At 43.0% G+C, this 15,700-nt stretch overlaps 1 protein-coding gene across 1 annotated transcript in view; it reads right to left on the reverse strand.

Annotated features, from left to right (window-relative positions):
* The window catches only part of sfi1 (SFI1 centrin binding protein), a 242,981-nt gene extending 232,238 nt beyond the window's left edge, over window positions 1-10,743 (reverse strand). The window contains exon 1 of the mRNA XM_059983256.1: window positions 10,608-10,743. The gene's annotated coding sequence lies outside the window, so the exon portion shown is untranslated. The remainder of the gene's footprint in view (window positions 1-10,607) is intronic.
* Window positions 10,744-15,700: the final 4,957 nt, after the last annotated feature.

A 15,700-nucleotide genomic window follows, 5' to 3' on the forward strand; every position in this document is an offset into this window, starting at 1 on the left:
GATTTATGCTGAAGGCTTTTGGCCGGAAACATCGACTGTACTTTTTTCAATAGATTCCGCTTGGCCTGCTGAGTTCCTCCAGCATTTTGTGTGTTATTTGCCTAATCACCCTAGACAAGAATAAGATCTTTGAGAGACTATTACATCAATACAGGATGGTGTGCTCTGCAAAACAGTGTGAGGAAGGAACTACAATTGCATAAAATTAAGCTATGCAGACAACAGTAATGCAGCCCAAATTAATGAATGGAAACTTAGTCTCCAATATGAAATCTTAGACAACGTTATCCACTCTGCTGTCTCCTTTGCCTATTTTATCAAACCTGTTCCTGACCCCATCACAAAGAATATGGGTATAAAACTATAAGACAATAGGAGTAGAATTACAGCCCAATAGTCTGCTGCAATATTCCATTATGGTTATCTCATTATCCCTCGTTATCTCATGCCTTCTCTCTGTAACGTTTGACACCCTGACCAATCCAGGTATCAACCGCTGCTTTAAAGATACTCAGCAGCTGTCCATGGTAATGAATTCCACAGATTTACCATGCTCCGACTAAAGAAATTCCTCATCTCTGTACTAAACACTATATTCTGACACTTTGTCCTCCCGTCCTAGGCTCACCCACATAGGAAACATCATCTCCACATCTACTCTAACTAGGCCTTTCAGTATTCAACAGGTTCCAATGAAATCCTCCCTCATTCTTCCAAATTCCAGCAAGAACAGGCTCTGAGCCATCAAATGCACCTCATACATTAACCCTTTCAGCCCTGGAATCATCCTTGTAAACCTCCTCTGGACTCTCTCCAATGCCAGCACATCTTTTCTTAGATAAGGGGCCCAAAACTGCTCACAAAACTTCGTGTGGTCTAACCAATACCTTATAAAGCCTCAGCATCACATCCTCGCTCTTATACTCTAGTCCTCTCGAAATAAATGCTAACATTGCATTTGATCTCCTTACCACCAACTCAAACTGCAAAATAACCTTTAGGGAATCCTGCACAAGGACTCCCAAGCCCTTTGCACCTCTGATTTTTGAATTTTCTCATTTAGAAAATAGTCTACGCCAAAGTGCATGACATTACAGTTCCCTACAGTACATTCCATCTGCCACTTCATTTCCCTATCTGTCAAAGTCCTTTTGCAGACTCCCTGCTTCCTCAACACTACCTCCCCTCTACCTATCTTCATATTTCCTGCAAATTTAGCCACAAAGCCATCAATTCCATTACCCAAATCACTGACATAATGTGAAACGATGCAGTCACAATATCAACCCACTAGTCACCAGCAACCAATCAGAAGAGGCCCCCTTTATTCTGACTCTTTGCCTCCTGCCAGTCAGCCAATCTTTTATTAAGCAGTCTCACGTGTGGTACCTTGTCAAACAGCTTCTGAAAATCCAACAACATCCACCGACTTTCCTTTGTCTATCCCGCTTGTTATTTCCTCAAAAGATTCCAATATAGATTTGTTATGCAAGATTTCCCCTTACAGAAACCATGCTGACCTTGTTGTCCCTCCAAGTGCCACAGACCATATTCTTAATAACGGGCTCTTGCCAACCATCGAAATAAGGCTAACTATGCTATAATTTCCTGCTTTTTTGCCTCCTGCTCTTCTTAAAGAGTGGAGTGAAATTAGCAATTTTCCAATCCTCCGGAACCATTCCAGAATATAATGATTCTTGAAAGCTCATTGCAAATGACTCCACAATCTCTTCAGTTACCTCTTTCAGAACCCTGGAGTGTATCTTCTTCTGGTCCAGGTGACTTATCTACCTTCAGACCTTCCAGTTTCCCAAGCACCTTCTCCTTAGAAATAGCAAAAATAGTAACTGCAATCAATTCTACCCCATTACACTCTCAAATTTCTGGCATTCTCCTAGTGTCTTCTACAATGAAGACTGATGCAAAAAATTGAATAGGTTCATCTACCTTTTCCTTATTTCTTTTTACGACCTATCCAGCATCATTTTCAGGCTCACATCTCTTTTACACTTTATATATAAAACCTACAGCACAATACAGGCCGTTCGGCCCACAATGCTGTGCCGAACATGTACTTACTTTAGAAATTATCCAGGGTTACCCACAGCCCTCTATTTTTCTAAGCTCCATGTACCTACCCAGGAGCCTCTTAAAAGACCCTATTGTATCCGCCTCCACCACCGGCAGCCTATTCCATGCACTCACCAGTCTCTGCATAAAAAACTTACCCCTAACATCTCCTCTGTACCTACTCCCCAGCACGTTAAACCTGTGTCCTCTTGTGGCAACCATTTCATACATGGGAAAATGTCTCTGACTATCCACATGATCAATGCCTCTCATCATCTTATACACCTCTATCAGGTCACCTCTCATCCTCCGTTGCTCCAAGGAGAAAAGGCCGAGTTCACTCAACCTATTCTCATAAGACATGCTCCCCAATCCAGGCAACATCCTTGTAAATCTCCTCTGCACCCTTTCTATGGTTTCCACATCCTTCCTGTAGTGAGGCGACCAGAACTGAGCACAATACTTCATGTGGGGTCTAACCAGGGTCCTATATAGCTGTAACATTACCTCTCAGCTCTTAAACTCAATCCCATGGTTGATGAAGGCCAATGCACTGTATGCCTTCTTAACCATAGAGTCAACCTGCGCAGCAGCTTTAAGTGTCCTATGGACTTGGACCCCAAGATCCCTCTGATCCTCCACACTGCCAAGTGTCTTACCATTAATACTATATTCTGCCATCATATTTGACCTAACAATATGAACCACTTCACACTTATCTGGATTGAACTCCATCTGCCACTTCTCAGCCCAGTTTTGCATCCTATCAAAGTCCTGCTGTAACCTCTGACAGCCCTCCACACTATCCACAACACCCCCAACCCTGTTTCATCAGCAAATTTACTAACCCATCCTTCCACTTCCTCATCAAGGTCATTTATAAAAATCACAAAGAGAAGGGGTCCCAGAACAAATCCCTAAGACAAACCACTGGTCACCGACCTCCATGCAGAATATGACCCGTCTACAACTACTCTTTGCCTTCTGTAGGCAAGTCAATTCTGGGTCCACAAAGCAATGTCCCCTTGGATCCTATGCCTCCTTACTTTCTCAGTAAGCCTTGCATGGGGTACCTTATCAAATGCCCTGCTGAAATCCCTATACACTACATCGAATGCTCTACCATCATCAATGTGTTTAGTCACATCCTCAAAAAATTCAATCAGGCTCGTAAGCCACAACCTGCCTTTGACAAAGCCATGCTGACTATTCCTATTCATATTATGCCTCTCCAAATGTTCATAAATCCTGCCTCTCAGGATCTTTTCCATCAACTTACCAACCACTGAAGTAAGATTCATTGGTCTATAATTTCCTGGGCTATCTCTACTCCCTTTCTTGAACAAGGAAACAACATCTGCAACCCTCAAATCCTCCAGAACTTCTCCCATCCCCATTGATGATGCAAAGGTCATCGCCAGAGACTCAGCAATCTCCTCCTTCGCCTCCCACACCTTGTCCAGTCCCGGAGACTTATCCAACTCCAGCATATAACTGACAAAAAAATTTGGCATCCTCTTTTATATGATTATCTGGCTTATCTTCATATTTCATTTTTTTCTATCTTTATGACTCATTTTGTTGCATTTTGTTGGTTTATAAAAGCCTTCCAATCCTCTAACTTTCCACTGATTTCACTGTATAATATGCCCTCCCTTTTGCTTTTATGCTGTCTTTGTCTTCCCTTGTCAGCCATGGTTAACTCATCCTCCCATTAGAATACTACTTCATCTATCCTGCTCCCAGAAACTCCAGATATTTTTCTTTTGACATCATCCTTGTTAGTGTCCCCTTCCAATCAATGTTGGCCAGCTCTTCTTCCATGCCTCTGTAATTCCTTGAACTCCAGTGTAATAGTGATATATTTTTTTCTCTTCTCCCTCTCAACCTGCAGGGTGGACTCTCCCACAGTGTGATCACTGTTTCCTAAAGGTTGCTTTACCTTAAGCTCCCCAATCAGATCTGGTTCATTGCACAACATCCAATACAGAATAGCTAATCCCTTAGTGGGTTCAACCACAACCTGCTCTAAAAAGCCATTTCAAAGGCAATCTACAAATTCTCTTTGAGATCCAGCACCAGCCTGATTTTTCCAATCCCCCCATTGACTATCATAACATTGCCCTTTTTACATGCCTTTTATATCTCCCATTGTGATTTGTATCCCACATCCTGGCCTCCTACCACAGACTTCTACCCTTGCAGCTCCTAACTCTACCCACAAGTATTCTATATCTTCCAATCCAATGTCACCTCTTTCTCAGGATTTGATTTCATTTTTTTACCAACCCCTCTGCCTGCCTGTCTGTCCTTTCGATACAATGTGTATTCTTGGATGTTAAACTTCCAACTATATTCTTTCTGCCATGACTCAGTGATGCCCAAAACATCATACTTGTCAATCTCTAACTGTGCTGCAAATCACCTACCTTATTCCGTTTTCTTTGAACATTCAAATATAACACCTTCAGGCCTGTATGCATCATCCTTTTCAATTCTGCACTTCAACTCATCTCACTGACTGCAATTTTACCCTATCATCTGCCTGTCTTTCCTCAGTTTCACTACACACTGTATGTACTAGTAATAAACTAAGACAACTGCACCACTCTAAAGAGCGCTATATGAGGTCATTCTTACCCTCAGCCATTAGGCTCTCTAATGAGTCAACCTACAGGCAGGGAAGTGATAAGCCCCTCCTATTAAGATTGTTTGAGGTAACTTATATTTTATTCTTTCCTACTTCTCTTCTAATACTTGTATATCTAGCACTTGTAATGCTACTGTAGCACTGTAATTTCCTTTGGGAATCAATTTGGGAACCTATTTGTTTACCAACTGCCTATCACTTCGGTTCCCATCCCCTGCCAAATTAGTTTAAATCCTCACAACAGCTCTAGCAAACCTGCCTGCATAAAGGGGATGACAATTCTAGGTCAAACTATTTCTTTTCTGAGCTTGGAAAAAATTAGAAGCACTATTTTTGACTCATCAATTAAATTTGAAGACATTTTCATATGAATTAATTTGGCCTCTTCCAGACCTTCTCTTTACTTATCCTTGTTCAGGTATGGAGTTCCGGAGTTTTTGGCACTATCATATACAAATAAACTGTTATTATTGCCCATGTTAGTTTAGTTTAGTATTTTTTTTATATTTTTTGCCTGTATTTTTATAATTTTTTCTTTTTCCTTTGATGATTATTTTTATTTTTTTTCATATAATTATTATAGACTTGATTGACAATGTACTATGTTTATATGTTGATATTTTAATAGGATATTGTTATCCTACTACTAATTCAATTTCAAGTCTTATGCATTTATAACCTATTTATTATTATATTATGTTTCTTTTACATATGAAATTCAATAAAAAGATTGAAAAAGAAAGAAAGACAATTCTAGGCAACTGTGGGTTCTCGGTACATGATTGTTGTTGTCACTTACTGCTCCATTCCACTGTAAGGCTACAGATTGATGAGCAAAATGACCCCTACCTGAGTTAATGGCCACATAAGTTGTTTGGCAACTGGTCCAAAAGATACTTGGTCTACTTTATCATCAGATCCAATTGCCTGAAGGTGCTAGGAACATGATTCAATAGTATCTTGGCATTAATCAAGACCTATGTGCAGCAGATATCCAAGCAATAACCTAGAATGTGATCGTCTGAACTAAGAGAAAAAAATCCAGTCGTCGTGCACAAGATGCTCTCAGTGCTGTTGTACGTGGTGCAGCTTGGTCTTACCCTCTGCCATACTGCAACTCACACCCAAGCTGTCAAAGCTTAAAGTATATTTACTACCAAAGAACATATATGTCACCATATACTACCCGGAGATTTATTTTCATATGGGCATTCACAGTAAACACAAAGAAACACAACAGACTAAATGAAAACCCGCACACAACAAAGACAAATAACCAATGTGCAAAAGACAACAAACTATTGCAAATACAATAAAAATAAATAAGCAATAAAAGATGAATATGAGTTGTTCTCTATTCCCTCCACACTAATCCTAACCTCACCATCAAACCTGCAGATAAGGGAGGTGATGTAGTAGTCTGGCGTACTGAACTCTACCTTGAAGAGGCCCAGAGCCAACTCACTGACACCTCATCTTACTTATCCATCAAACAGGACCCCACTGCAGAACACCAGGCCATTGTCTCCCACACCATCACCAACCTTATTGACTCTGGAATCTCCCATCCACCACCACCAACCTAATAGTCCCCGAACCCCGCATCTCCCGTTTCTACCTCCTACCCAAAATCCACAAACCCGTTTGTCCAGGTAGACCCACTGTCTCAGCTTGTTCCTGCCCCACTCAACTCATACCAGCATACCCCAACTGTTTTTATCCCCCCCACCCAGTTCAGTCCCTTTCTACCTATATCCATGACACCTCACACGCTCTTGATCCTTTCATGGATTTCTAGTTCCCTGGCCTTCATCATCTTATAACCATATAACAATTACAGCACGGAAACAGGCCATCCCGGCCCTTCTAGTCCGTGCCGAACACTTACTCTCACCTAGTCCCACCTACCTGCACTCAGCCCATAACCCTCCATTCCTTTCCTGTCCATATACCTGTCCAATTTTTTTTTAAATGACAAAATCGAACCTGCCTCTACCACTTCTACTGGAAGCTCATTCCACACAGCTACCACTCTCTGAGTAAAGAAGTTCCCCCTCATGTTACCACTGAACTTTTGCCCCTTAACTCTCAACTCATGTCCTCTTGTCTGAATCTCCCCTACTCTCAATGGAAAAAGCCTATCCACGTCAACTCTATCTATCCCCCTCATAATTTTAAATACCTCTATCAAGTCCCCCCTCAACCTTCTAAGCTCCAAAGAATAAAGACTTAACTTGTTTGACCTTTCTCCGTAACTTAGGTGCTGAAACCCAGGTAACATTCTAGTAAATCTCCTCTGTATGCTATTTTGTTGACATCTTTCCTATTATTCAGTGACCAGAACTGTACACAATACTCCATATTTGACCTCGCCAATGCCTTGTACAATTTTAACATTACATCCGAACTCCAAAACTCAATACTCTGATTTATAAAGGCCAGCATACCAAAAGCTTTCTTCACCACCCTATCCACAAGAGATTCCACCTTCAAGGAACTATGCACCATTATTCCTAGATCACTCTGTTCTACTGCATTCCTCAATGCCCTACCATTTACCATGTATATCCTTATTTTTACTATGGAAGTCTATTCACCCTATTCACCTCCATCCCCATCAGGAAGGCCTCAAACCTCTGTTTTTCACTGGATACCAGACTTAACCAGTTCCCCTCCACCCAGAAGAACTTGTCCTCACTCTCAATGATCTCTCCTTTGGCTCCTCCCCCTTCCTTCAAACAAAAGGTGTAGCCATGGGCATTCACATGGGTTCCCAGCTATGCCTGCCAGCTTGTCAGCTGCGTGGAACAGTCTATGCTAAAAGCCTGCACTGGTAACCATCCAGCACTTTTCCTATGCTACATCAACAATTGCACTGGTGTTGCTTCCTGCACCCGTGCTGAACTCGTTGACCTCATCCACTATGCCTCCAACTTCCACCGGTCCAAATCCAACACCTTCCTTCCGTCTCTATTTTTTCGTAATTTATTTTTTATTGAAATTCAACATCATACAAACATTTCCATAAGATGTATTTCAGATACTTTTTATATATCATATACTCATGTTTGTCACAGATCTCCACATAGTATTTATCTAATAGAAAAGAAAGAAAAAAAGAACAAAAGGAAAACTATGTACAAGTAGGGAGTGATCTTTTTTTAACAACATAATCACTGATTTGTGAGAATAAAATCAGGCCTATGGGGTGTTATGCATTTAACCATTTTTTCCTAGTATGAATCAAATTGTTCCAATTTATGATTGACAGATGCTGTTATCTTCTCCATTTTGTAAATGTTCATTGTAATTTCCACCCATACATTTAAAGTTGGGCTCTTCTGTGATAACCATTTCCTAGTAAGAGTCTTTACCAGCCACCAGCAGTACATTCATTAAATATTTATCTCTTTGGAATAGTCCATGTTCCAAGCCTAAACTGGTTCTGCTCCCAACTTTTCCTACGCTACATCAATGACTACATTGCTGTACTTCCTGCACCCATGCTGAGCTTCTCAACTTCATTAACTTTGCCTCCAACTTCTACCCTGCCTTCAAATTTACATGGTTCATTTCCAACAACTCCTTTCCCTTTCTCGCTCTGTGTTTATCTCTGGAGACATTTATCCACCAATCTTTTATAAACCCACTGATTCTCACAGCTACCTGAACTATACCTCTTCCCACCCTGCCACTTGTAAAAATGCCATCCCCTTCTCTCAGCTCCTCTGTCTCTGCAGCACCTGCTCTTAGGCTGAGACTTTTCATTCCAGAACCAATGAGACATCCTCCTTCAAAGAAAGGGGCTTTCCTTCCTCCACCATCAACGGTACCCCCATTTGCATCTCTTCCATTTCACCCACATCAACCCTCATCTCATCCTCCAATATCAGGAATTGGGTTTCTCTTGTCCTCATCTACCACCCTTTAGCCTCCTTCCCCACTGATCTCCCTCCTGGTACTAATCCTTGCAAGCAGAACAAGTGCCACACCTGCCCCTACACCCCTCTCTCACTACCATTCAGTGCCATAAACATCTCCCTATAGATGCTGCCTGGCCTGCTGTGTTCCACCAGCATTTTGTGAGTGTTGTTGTTTGAATTTCCAGCATCTGCAGATTTCCTCATGTTTGCACCTTATATTCCCTCTGGGTAGACTCCAACCTGATGACATGAATCTTGATTTCTTGAACTTCCAGTAATTGTCCCCCCCCCACCACCATTCCCCATTTGTTTCCCTCTCTCACTTTTTTCCTTCCCTGCCCATCACCTCCTTCTGGTGCTCCTCCTCCTTTCCTTTCTTCCATGATCTTCTACCCTCTCCTATCAGATTCCTTCTCTCTCTTCCACCAACTTCCTAGCTCTTTACTTCACCCCTTCCCCAGGTTTCATCTATCACCTTCTACTTCTTCCTCCCCTCCCCCCACCTTCTTACTTTGACTTTTCCTCAACTCTAATGAAGGATCTCAGCACAAAAACTCAACTGTTTATTCCTTTTCATAGATGCTGCCTGACCTGTTCAGATCCTCCTGCATTTTGTGTGTCATCATTGAGAGGTAACCATTGTTCCTGAGCCTGGTGGTGCAGGCCACTTCATCTGAACTTCAAAATGAAAGGCTGAAAAAAAGTCTTCTTATCCTGATGGGCTACATTTATTCATGGCTGCATCCAACTGTGCGTATGCAAATGCAAAATGTTGAGGCTCAATCTGTCACCCATGCTGGGTGAGGGTCATCTGACCGTGGCATTTGACTATGCATTATTAACATCTGTTCAGTAATATTTGTGCAGAACAACACCTTTGACCATAAGACAATCAATCAGTGATCTGCACAGAATAGCTTTGGGGTATAGAAGATGGCAGCTTTAGAGAAGACCACCATATTCATTTTCCAGAACATCTCACCACCAGAACTTTCAAGCAAACACCATAATCATGTTTGCCCTACACTTAGGTATTTAAGATGATGAATAGCATTTGTATTTGTGGCAGACATCTCAATATGCTTGAAGATTTGACAAATTCTATCTAGAAAGAGATGCAGTGAACACCGGCCCAATACTACTGCACTGTGCTCTAGCCTGGAAAAGGATGCCACTGTTGAGATTCCAAACCAATTGAAAAAGACCCTTTGGTCTCCCTAACACTTCAATGTCCTAAGCCAAAAGGAGGAGACAGTGAATGCTGTATACTGGTACATTCCAAGGCCTGGAATGTACCAATATACAGTATATGCTTCAGTGGTCCTAAGCTACAGGACCACTGAAGCAACTGCAAAAAGATATCAAAGGTAAAGACATAGCTTAAAACTCCAGTGCCACTTCACAATGGAACTCAGTTAAAAATCAGAAGACTATTTACTCAAGGAATGAATTCATGCAAGTAAAATGAATTATACTTGTGCTGAGCATGGTGGCATTCTTTTGTAAAGAATATTTTATTATACTGTCAATTATTCTCAAGGATGTACATTACTATGGCTACAAGAATCTTCTAGCTCTGATCACACAGGCGTTTAAGCAAAAAAGAACCATATATATTTGAATTTGGCCCGTAACGTAAGCGGCTTTTTGCTTTTATAAAATCAGATTGTTTGACATGCCACGATTAAAACTTGAGTGAATCAGACGTAGTGAATCCTTTTCAACTGCATACATTCAAGCCACACCCCGACTTGAAGAGCTGCACCAAAGAGGCATTCAGTTACTCCCTCCAGATTTCAAAGCTTCGGTGAAGAAAGGATGAGATGAACACAGCCACCATTTGAATGGCCTGCTCCTGTCCCTGCCGTTACCTGGAAAGGCCACTCAGATCCCAAGAAGAACCGAGCATGTTGATGTGAGAAAGCCCATGATAACCGAGGACAACAAAAAAAAACATCTCTTACACTCAGAATCCGCTGGCAGAGGCAAACCATCAAACTAAAAGCACCGACTGGGAGATGAGCGACCGAGCATATCTCACGAAGAGGCAGCCGATAGACCAGCGCCGTCAGCAAAGGCCGCCATTTTTCCCGCCCTGGTGTTCAACTACCCATCCTGCATCACCCGCTCACGTCTCCATGACAACGGCGGCGCCCTGCGACGGGGGCGGGCCTTTGACCTTGCTTCCAGACTGGAAATACCACACCGGACATGGTGTACGGTGGAAGTCTTGAAACAAAATAGGGGATAGGGGACTATAGTTAGGGAGTCAGACAGGCGATTCTGTGGACGCAGGAAAGAAACTCGGATCAAACACGAGGAAATCTGCAGGTGCTGGAAATTCAAACAACAACACACACAAAATGCTGGTGGAACACAGCAGGCCAGTCAGCATCTATAGGGAGAAGCGCTGTCGACATTTCGGGCCGAGACCCTTTGTCAGAAACTCGGATGGTAGTTTGCCTCCCAGCTGCCAGGGTCTGAGATGTTTCAGATTGCATCCAAGATATCCTGCGGTGGGAGGGAGAACAGCCAGAGGCCCTGGTACATATTAGTACCCATGACATAGGTAGTAATATGGAAGAGGTCCTGAAAGACTTAAGGGAGTTAGGAAGGAAATTGAAAAACAGGACCGCAAAGGTAGTAATCTCGGGATTACTGCCTGTGCCATGCGACAGTGAGTATAGGAATAGAGTGAGGTGGGGGATAAATGCATGGTTGAGGGATTGGAGCAGGGGGCAAGGATTCAGACTTATGGATCTTTTGGGGCAGGTGTGACCTGTACAAAAAGGACGGGTTGCACTTGAATCCCAGGGGAACCAATATCCTGGCGGGAAAGTTTGCTCAGGCGACTGGGGAGAGTTTAAACTAGAATTGATGGGGGGGCGGGGGGGGGGGGGGACCGAACTGAAGAGACTCACAAATAGAGAAAGCTTGTAGACATTACGAGAGGGAGGATAGGCAGGTGGTAGAGAAGGGACGCGCTCAGACCAAAGCCTTGAGATCTGTCTATTTTAATGCAAGCAGTGTTGTGAACAAAGCAGATGAGCTTAGAGCGTGGATCAGTACTTGCAGATGTAATGTGGTGGCCATTACAGAGCCTTGGATGGCTCAGGGACAGGATTGGTTACTTCAAGTGCCAGGTTTTAGATGTTTCAGAAAGGACAGGGAGGGAGGCAAAAGAGGTGGGAGCGTGGCACTGTTGATCAGAGATATTGTCACAGCTGCAGAAAAGGTGGACGCCATGGAGGAATTGTCTATGCAGTCTTTGTGGGTGGAGGTTAGGAACAGGAAGGGGTCAATAAATTTACTGGGTGTTTTTTATAGGCTGCCTATAACAGGGATATCGAGCAGCAGATAAGAAAACAGATCCTGGAAAGGTGTAATAATAACAAAGTTGTCGTGATATGAGATTTTAATTTCCCAATTATCAATTGGCATCTCCCTAGAGTGAGGGGTTTAGATGGGGTGGAGTTTGTTAGGTGTGTTCAGGAAGGCTTCTTGACACAGTATGTAGGTAAGCCTACAAGAGGAGAGGCTGTACTTGATTTGGTATTGGGAAATGAACCTGGTCAGGTGTCAGATCTCTCAGTGGGAGAGCATTTTGGAGATAGTGCTCACAATTCTATCTCCTTTACTAAAGCATTGGAGAAAGATAGGAACAGACAAGTTAGAAAGGTGTTTAATTGGGGTAAGGGGAATTATGAGGCTATCAGGCAGGAAATTGGAGGTTTAAATTGGAAACATGTTGTCAGGGAAAAGTACCAAAGAAATGTGGCAAATATTCAGGGGATATTTGTGTGGAGTTCTGCACAGGTACGTTCCAATGAGACAGGGAAGTTGTGGTAGGGTGCAGGAACCATGGCTGTAATAAATCTAGTCAAGAAGAAAAGAAAAGCTTACAAAGATTCGGAAAGCTAGGTAATGTTAAAGATCTAGGAGATTATAAGGCTACTAAGGGCTTAAGAAGGAAATTAGGAGAGCCAGAAGGGGCCATGAGTGGGCAGAATTAAGGAAAACCCCAAGGCATTCTACAAGTATGTGAAGAGCGAGAGGATAAGACGTGAAAGAATAGGACCTATCAAATGTGATAGTGGGTAAGTGTGTATAGAACTGGAGGAAATAGCAGAGGTACTTAATGAATACCCCAGTATTCACTGTGGAAAAGGATCTTGATGATTGTAGTGATGACTTGCAGCAGACTGAAAAGCTTGAGCATGTAGATATTAAGAAAGAGGATGTGCTGGAGCTTTTGGAAAGCATCAAGTTGGATAAGTCGCCGGGACCGGACGAAATGTACCGCAAGCTACTGTGGGAGGCAGGGGAGGAGATTGCTGAGCCTCTGGCAATGATCTTTGCATCATCAATGGGGACAGGAGAGGTTCTGGAGGATTGGGGGGCTGCTGATGTTGTTCCATTATTCAAGAAAGGGAGTAGAGATAGCCCAGGAAATTAGAGAGAGTCTTATTTCAGTGGTTGGTAAGTTGATGGAGAAGATCCTGAGAGGCAGGATTTATGAACATTTGGAGAGGTATAATATGATTAGGAGTAGTCAGCATGGCTTTGTGAAGGGCAGGTCGTGTCTTACGAGCCTGATTGAATTTTTTGAGGATGTGATTAAACACATTGATGAAGGAAGAGCAGTAGATGTAGTGTATATGGGTTTCAGCAAGGCATTTGATAAGGTACCCCATGCAAGACTTACTGAGAAAGTAAGGAGGCATGGGATCCAAGGGGACATTGCTTTGTGGATCCAGAGCTGGCTTGCCCACAGAAGGCAAAGAGTGGTTGTAGACGGGTCATATCCTGCATAGAGTGTCTCAGAGATCTGTTCTGGGACCCTTACTCTTCGTGATTTTTATAAAAGACCTGGATGAGGAAGTGGAGGGATGGGTTAGTAAGTTTGCTGATGACACAAAGGTTGGAGGTGTTGTAGACAGTGTGGAGGGCTGTCAGAGGCTACAGCAGGCCATTGATAGGATGCAAAACTGGGCTGAGAAGTGGTAGATGGAGTTCAAACCAGATAAATGTGAGGTGGTTCATTTTGTTAGGTCAAATATGATGGCACATCAGAGGGATCTCGGGGTCCAAATCCATAGGATGCCCAAAGGCAGCTGCGCAGGTTGACTCTATGGTTAAGAAGGCTTATGGCCTTCATCAATTGTGGAATTGAATTTAGGAGCCAAGGGGTAATGTTGCAGCTATATAGGACCCCGGTCAGACCCCACTTGGAGTACTTTGCTCGGTTCTAGTCGCCTCACTACAGAAAGGATGTGGAAGCCATAGAAAGGGTGCAGAGGAGATTTACCAGGATGTTGCCTGGATTGGGGAGCATGTCTTATGTGAATAGGTTGAGTGAACTTGGCCTTTTATCCTTGGAGCAAAGGAAGATGAGAGGTGACCTGATAGAGGTGTACAAGATGATGAGAGGCAATGATAGTGTGGATAGTCAGAGGCTTTTTCCCAGGGCTGAAATGGTTGCCACAAGAGGACACAGGTTGGGAGTAGGTGCAGAGAAGATGTCAGGAGTAAGTTTTTTACTCAGTGGTGAGCGTGTGGAACGGGCTGCCGGCAATGGTGGTGGAGACGGATACATTAGGATCTTTTAAGAGGCTTTTAGATAGGTACATGGAGCTTGGAAAAATAGAGGGCTATGGGTAAGCCTAGTAATTTCTAAGGTAGGGACATATTCAGCACAACTTTGTGTGCTGAAGGACCTGTATTGTGCTGTAGGTTTTCTATGTTTCAGAATAAGTTAAAAGTGGAAACATTCAGTAGGCTCTGGAAATTGCGGATGCATTGGTAATCATTTTCCTATGTTCCTTAGACTCAGGATCATTTCCTGAGGATTGGAGAATGGCTAATGTTATCCCACTTTTTAAGAAAGGCGGGAGGGAGAAAACAGAGAACTATTGACCTGTCAGCCTAACATCAGTAGTGGGGAAGATGCTAGAGTCCATTATTAAAGATGAAATAGTGGCATATCTAGATAGCAGTGATAGGATTGGGCTGAGCCAGCATGGATTTACCTAGGGTAAATCATGCTTGACTAATCTGTTGGAGTTTTTCAAGGATGTAACCAGGAAGTTAGACAAGGGAGATCCAGTGGATGTGGTGTACCTCGATTTTCAGAAGGCATTTGACAAGGTCCCACATAGGAGATTGGTGGGTAAAATCAAAGTTCAGGGCATCGGGGGGAAGACATTGACATGGTTAGAAAACTGGTTGGCAGATAGAAAGCAAAGGGTAGCAGTGAATGGGTGTTTCTCGGAATGGCAGGTGGTGACCAGTGGGGTGCCACAGGGCTCGGTATTGGGACCACAGCTGTTTACAATTTACGTCAACGATTTAGATGAAGGTATTTAGAATAACATCAGCAAATTTGCTGATGATACTAAGCTGGGTGGCAGTGTGACGTGATGAGGATGTTAGGAGAATTCAGGGTGACTTGGATAGGCTGGGTGAGTGGGCAGATAATTGGCAGATGAATAATGTGAATAAGTGTGAGGTTATCCACTTTGGGAGTAAGAACAGGAAGGCAGATTATTATCTGAACGGTGTAGAGTTAGGTAAGGGAGAAATACAAAGAGATCTAGGAGTCCTTGTTCATCAGTCACTGAAGGTGAATGAGCAAGTGCAGCAGGCAGTGAAGAAGGCTAATGGAATGTTGGCCTTTATTACAAAGGGAATTGAGTACACGAGCAAGGAAATCCTCTTGCATTTGTACAGGGCCCTGGTGAGACCACACCTGGAGTATTGTGTACAGTTTTGGTCTCCAGGGTTAAGGAAGGACATCCTGGCTGTAGGGGAAGTGCAGCGTAGATTCACGAGGTTAATTCCTGGAATGTCCGGACTGTCTTACGCAGAGAGGCTAGAGAGACTGGGCTTGTACACGCTGGAATTAAGGATATTGAGAGGGGATCTAATTGCAACATATAAGATTATTAAGGGATTGGACAAGATAGAGGCAGGAAATATGTTCCAGATGCTGGGAGAGTCCAGTACCAGAGGGCATGGTTTGAGAATAAGGGGTAGGTCATTTAGGACAGAGTTAAGG

Source organism: Hypanus sabinus, chromosome 10 (assembly GCF_030144855.1).
Source record: "Hypanus sabinus isolate sHypSab1 chromosome 10, sHypSab1.hap1, whole genome shotgun sequence".
NCBI lineage: Eukaryota > Metazoa > Chordata > Chondrichthyes > Myliobatiformes > Dasyatidae > Hypanus > Hypanus sabinus.